This window comes from Nicotiana sylvestris, chromosome 8, assembly GCF_000393655.2.
Source record: "Nicotiana sylvestris chromosome 8, ASM39365v2, whole genome shotgun sequence".
Lineage (NCBI taxonomy): Eukaryota > Viridiplantae > Streptophyta > Magnoliopsida > Solanales > Solanaceae > Nicotiana > Nicotiana sylvestris.
In genome coordinates, this window is record NC_091064.1 from 4,129,741 (window position 1) to 4,136,579 (window position 6,839).

Here is a 6,839-nt window from a genome sequence, read left to right on the forward strand (position 1 = left end):
GACCGGATCCTATATGGGTTGCCTACGTATCACGCCCCGAAAGACGAGAATCAGGTATGCGTAGTTCGGGCAGATTGGATACGGGCGAGAATTAAAAAAAATAACTAATTCAGAGAAAATATGTTTTTTTGTCTTTTTTCTGAAAAATGATGAAACATGTAAACTCTTTTTGGATTCTTGTCCCTTTTTTTTTATTTTCTGATTTTCGGAAAATGATGAAAAAGTGCAAAATCTTTTTTTTTGAATCTTCAAGCTCTTTTTTTCCTTAACAAAAATGTGACAGAAAACATAATTGGGCCCCACTCGCTTTATCTTCGCACTTCACCCTCTCTTTTTCTTTTTTTTCTTTTTCAACATTTTTTTCATTTGCCCTCAACTATCATTAGTCTGCCAAATGACCCTTTTACCCTTGAAGAAATGCAACATGTAGCACATAGTATGCATCAAGATGGTCTATTATTTTGGGTACACCTGTCCTAGACGGACCCAACCCCTGTGTGAGTCCCGTAAGTCAAGTGCAAATGATGCAAACAAACATCCCTATTAGGGATCCGACATGAGGCTGAGTTATTCTAGGTTTAAAAACCTGGGTTTATTTGTTCTAGAACTGACTTACCCGGAGCGGACAGCTCGAGCCGAGGGGGGCAACGTACCGAGAATACAGAAGCTTCACCAGCTTTGCAACTTGTCCGAATCTCATTCTAAAATTGGAATGACTATAACAGAAGAGAAGTCACATGAAGTGCACACTTCCCAGATGATTTAGAATACTTAGAGAGAGGAGGGTTTCGCAACAATTTATATACAGTTCAGCTATATCAAAGCGGTAAAAGAGCGGCATTTAGCACATTAGATTCAAACATATAAAAAATCAGATAATAAATAAAGTCAATTATAACAGATATTCTAAGCTCGAATTCTGAAACCCTGAACCAGAGATTCTAGGTTCTTTTCCCCAACAGAGTCGCCAGAGCTGTCACACCTCCTTTTTACTACCCCGGGAAGGGTATAAAGGAGGTTTTTCCAATTTAAGTGACAATCAAAGTAGGATTATTTATATTAAAATCAGAGTCGCCACTTGGGATAATTTATGGTGTCCCAAGTCACCGGTTCAAATCCCGAATCGAGGAAAGATTGACTCTATTTTACAGTCCGCGAACACAGAAATCCGGGTAAGGAATTTTGTTAACCCGGGAGAAGGTGTTAGGAATTCCCGAGTTTTGTGGTTCTAGCACGGTCGCTGAACTGTTATTATTGGCCTAATTATCTGATTTTAAAACACTTTTAAACATATGTGCATTTTTAACTTTAAAACCACTTTTATTTATTTAAAGAATTGATTAAAGGTTATTTAAAACACCTCGCAAGCCACGCTACATGAAATGTACCCGTGGTTCACGACATGTTCTATTTAACCTTGTTGGAAATTAAAACCGGATCACATGAAATGCACCAAAGATTTTAGAAATTAGGCATCACAACTACGTCACGGGAACCGTACCCGTAGCCATGACAATTATTCAATTAACGCGCCTAAAGTAAGCTATGAAACTTCAAGATATTTTTTTTATACTAGTTAAGATATCTATGTGAAGGCCATAGACTAGATGATTGGATGGCACACCTCAATTTTATTAAAGGAAAATCATTCAACTAAATAAACTACTAATTTGAGATTAAGTATCACAACCACGCCATATGAACCATAACCATAGTTGTGATGATTCAATTACGTGCTTAAAGGTTCGCGGCCTAACATGCTCTTATGACTAATTAACAGAATAAGGTGATACACTCCTATTTTCTTTCATTTAACGCCAAGTTTTTGGCCCAATCAACAGAATAACACTAATGACAATGCTCGTGGACAAATATTATTAAAAGCTCTACAAAACCAATACATCCCATTCAACTGAGGTAAAATAATCAATTAGAGTAGATCAACCAAAATGATTAAAGAAATTAAAACCTCGGTTAATTCGGTGTATTAATTCAAACGAATTTCCTCCAAACCACAATCTAGCATATACACATTAACAACAGATCTGGTTTAACCAAATTGCACACAAATATACCAACGATTCAAGTTTTCAACTAATGGTCATGAAGTCTAACGTTTCTCAGTCGAATCAGAACATGAGGAAAGCGACTAAACTCATGAAACTCCAAGAGACTGGAGCAGCCATTTCAAACTTCCTAAAGTCATATGATTAATCTTTTGATAACAACAGAATCCAAGCACAAACTGTTATGCTTGTTCCAAAGAAGAGAACAGAACGATTTAGGTGTCGACGAGTAGGAATACGACACTAACAATTTAACTACGGTCTAAATATTTTGGCACCTGAAATCACTCGTACTGGAAAATCAGAGAACCAAACAGAAAGCCATGAGAATATGCACCGCTGATTCAGACTCATTCAAACAATCCTAAAGCCGGATAAATCGTCCATTTCAACTCGAGAAAATCTTAACCCAAGAGATACTTCAACACCATAAACAGGTAAAGGCATTTGAGGCATAGAAAATGACAGTTCAAATTAGCTTTTGCTAACTGAACATGCTCAAGCAAATCAGAACAGTGAATACAGGATTCAAACAACAAAATGACATGTCAAATATCATTTCCAAACGCGAATCGAGACTAAATGCTAACTCCAAATTCAACCTCTACTGAAATTAATCACAGACCTCTGTCTATAGATGGATTAGCATAGATCTTATCACATTTTCCAATCGACAGCCAAACATATATAAGAAAAGAGAATGATATTGAACCTGATTGCGCGAAGCTTCGATTAATTTCGTTTGGAATCCAATACAAATGAATTTGGCCTTGAAATTAGGAGTAACAACAGCTGAGAAATAGAAACTAGCAGCCACGAACAAGACCTCGATCGGCGACTCGTCGACTCCACGGCAAACTTTAATCAAGCTCCATAGTTGAATTCCGAATCCGAAATTGAGAATGAAGAGTCAGAAAGTTTTTATATATCCTTTTCCAAAAACTGAAACTGCCCTCAAAATCTAAATAGAAAACTCGAAAACAAGAAGGCAAAACTGGAATTTTGTATTTTTTTTTGATGTATGAAATAAAAATGAAAACCAGAAGAAGAAAATCAAAACCCAGCCCTAATTTCTTCTCCTATTTTCCGAAATTTCTGTGCATATTTTTCTTCTCTTTCTCGCTATCTATATGTGTGTATGTGGCTAATTTTTGGGGTAGAGTTGTGATAGTTTATGGGTGTTAAGAGGTGGAGTAGATGAGGGGGGTAGGGATGGTGGGTCTGATGTGAAGAAGAAGAGAGAAACAAGGGGGGGGTGTCGAGAAGATGAAGACGTGAGGAGGGGGGCCCGATCATTTTGTTCTTGCGGCGCTCCTCCTATTTTAGGTATAGGGTCTAGTTTGTTATTAGGATTCTAGGATAGTTTAAGAAAAAGGGGGTCCGGATCTTGGGTTTGGGTCGACCCGGTTTAGGCTAGGTTGGGGGAGGGGGGAATTTGGGCTTCTAAAACGGTTTGGCCCAATTCAATTTAAAACCAACTTTTTTTTTCAATTTCCTTTTGTTTTGTTTTGTTTTCTTTCTTTAATTAATTAAAAACCTAAATTAAATTTTTAAATTAATTTAAATTATAATATTAAGCTAATTATCTAACTATGATGTTTATAAAAATTAGTTAATCCTAAATTTAAAGAGAAAACTTAATAATCCAAAATTAAAAGCTAAGAATGTAAAAATGAGCCATTTTTATAATTTTTATTTTTAATAAAGTAATTAATTAATTCTAAAATGTAAACACAAAATCTAAATACAATGCATGGTATTTTTGGTATTTTTTTATGATTTTAATAAAAGTAAACATGCACAGAAATGCAAACAATTAACGAAAATCCTACAAAATCCTATAAATTGCAAACAATTGGGGAAAATCTATTTCTTTAATTTATAGGAGTATTTCACATAGGGCAAAAATCACGTGCTTACAGCTGCCCCTCTTTGCTCGGAAACACGAAGAGTTTTCGTGCAAAGATAAAGTGAGCGGATACGAGCGATTTTTGCCCGTTTGAATACTCTGTGGGAAGCATTTTTGAAAGATTTGACCGAACCTTGCTTCCGAGGTTGCCTACATATACTTGGATAAAAAGGAATTAGGTCAATATAGTTCGGGAGTATGAATAGTGATGGAGTATACTGAGGTGGAGAGTCGGTCGAGGTGCTGTTCCGTCGAGGTTCCGGTCCACGGTCCTGTTATTACATCAAAATCAAAAAATGAAAAAGACCAACTAAACATGTCAACTATGAGTTACAAGATTCCTATCTATAAGTCTTCTGAAGCTTGATCTTGAGTCTTGAATGGTTCTTCATGCAGACTTTAGATTTGAACCTCGACGCTTGTTAGCTGCAGGTGCTAGCTCGTTCTTCTTCAGCTTTTTGGATCAAGACCGGATATGTAGTTCTTGTGACCTCAGCCATGTCTTGAGCAGCTCACATCTTTCTCTACTTCTGCATTTGGATTCACTTCTTACCTTTCTCTTTTTTTTTATTCTGGGTTGTGACTAACTTCCGTTGATCATCTCGGACTGTTGACTCACATTCTTGTTGCTAGTTTCTTTTGTTGGTGACTTGAATTGCATTTTGAATCGTATTCCCTTATTCTCCAGGTAGCGCCTGATTGCCAACATTTGAACTATATTCCCTTGTCTTCTAGGCGGGCGCCCGATTACCAAAACTTGAATTGTATTCCCTTTGTTACCTTAAACTGTTTTCCCTTGAAACCTGTGATGTCTTCCTTTGAAACTTGAACTGCTTTCCTTGTTCTCCAGGTGGGTGCCTGATTGCCAAAACTTGAACTGTATTTCTTTGCTCTTCAGGTGGGAACCTGATTGCCAAGACTTGAACTGTATTCCCTTGCTCTCCATGTGGGTGTCTAATTGCCGAAACTTGAACTGTATTCCCTTGCTCTCCAGGTGGGCGCCTGATTGCTAAAACTTCAAATGTATTCCCTTACTTTCCAGGTGGGCGCCTGATTGTCAAAACTTTAACTGTATTCCCTTGCTCTCCAGGTGGGCGCCTGATTACCAAAACTTGAACTGTATTCCCTTGCTCTCCAGGTGAGTGCGTGATTGCCAAAACCTTAACTGTATTCCCTTGACTCGATTTTCCTTTGTTCTCGAGGTGGGCTCCTGATTTCCAACACTTGTACTGATTTTCCCTTGACTTGAACTGCTTCCCTTTGTTCTCCAGGTGGGTTCCTGATTACCAACACTTGAATTGCTTTCCCTTTGTTCTCCAGGTGGGCTCCTGATTACCAACATTTATATTGTTTTTCCTCGAACTTGAACTGCTTCCCTTTGTTCTCCAGGTGGGCTCCTAATTACCAACACTTGAATTGCTTTCCCTTTGTTCTCCAGGTGGGCTCCTGATTACCAACATTTACATTGTTTTTCCTTGAAACTTAAACTGCTTCCCTTTGTTCTCCAGGTGGGCTCCTGATTACTAACACTTGAATTGCTTTCCCTTTGTTCTCTAGGTGCTCCTGATTACCAACACTTGAATTGCTCTCCCTTTGTTCTCCAGGTGGGCTCCTGATTACAAAATGAAAAAGACTAACTAAGCATGTCAACTATGAGTTACAAGATTTCTATCTATAAGTCTTCTGAAGCTTGATCTTGAGTCTTGAATAATTCTTCATGCATACTTTGGATTAAACCTTGACGCTTGCTAGTTGCAGGTGCTAGTTCATTCTTCTTCAGCTTTTCGGATCAAAACCGGACAGACCATGCTTGTGACTTCAGTCATGTCTTGAGCAGCCCACATCTTTCATCAACTTCTGCATTTAGATTCACTTCTTGCCTTTCTCTTTTTTTCTTTATTCTGGATTGTGACTAACTTCTGTTGATCATCTCGGACTGTTGACTCACATTCTTGTTGCGAGTTTCTTTTGTTGCTGACTTGAATTGCATTCTGAAATGAATTCCCTTATTCTCCAGGTAGGCTACTGATTGCCAATACTCGAATTGTCTTCCTTCGAAACTTGGACTGCCTTCCCTTGAAATCTGTGCTATATTCCTTTGAAACTTGAATTGCTTTCCCTTTGTTCTCCAGGTGGGTGCCTGATTGCTAAACTTGAACCGTCTTCCTTTTGACATTGCTGCTTTACCTTTGTTCTCCAGGTGGTGCCTGATTTCCAACACTTGAAGTGTTTTTCCTTGAAACTTGAACTGCTTCTCTTTGTTCTCCAGGTGGGCTCCTGATTGCTGAACTTGAACCGTCTTTCTTTGAACATTGTTGCTTTCCCTTTGGTCTCCAGGTGGGTGCCTGATTGCCAACATTTAAATTATCTTTCTTTCCTCCGAAACTTGAATTGTTATACCTTTGTTTTTCAAGTGAGCACCTGATTACTGTCTTCCTTTGGACATTGCTGTTTTCCCTTTGTTCTCCAGGTGGGCGCCTGATTTCCAACACTTGCTCTACTTTTCCTCGAAACATGAACCGCTTCCCTTTGTTCTTCAGGTAGGCTCATGATTGCTGTCTTCCTTTGGACATTGCTGCTTTCCCTTTGTTCTCCAGGTGGGCGCTTGATTTCCAACACTTGCACTGCTTTCCTCGAAACTTGAACTGCTTCCCTTTGTTTTCCAGGTGGGCTTTTGATTGCTGGCTTCTTTTTAACATTGCTGCTTCCCTTTGTTCTCCAGGTGGGCGCATGATTTCCAACACTTGCACTGCTTTTGCTTGAAACTTGAGTTGCTTCCCTTTGTTCTCTAGGTGGGCGCCTGATTTCCAACACTTGCGCTGCTTTTCCTCAAAACTTGAACTGCTTCCCTTTGTTCTCCAGGT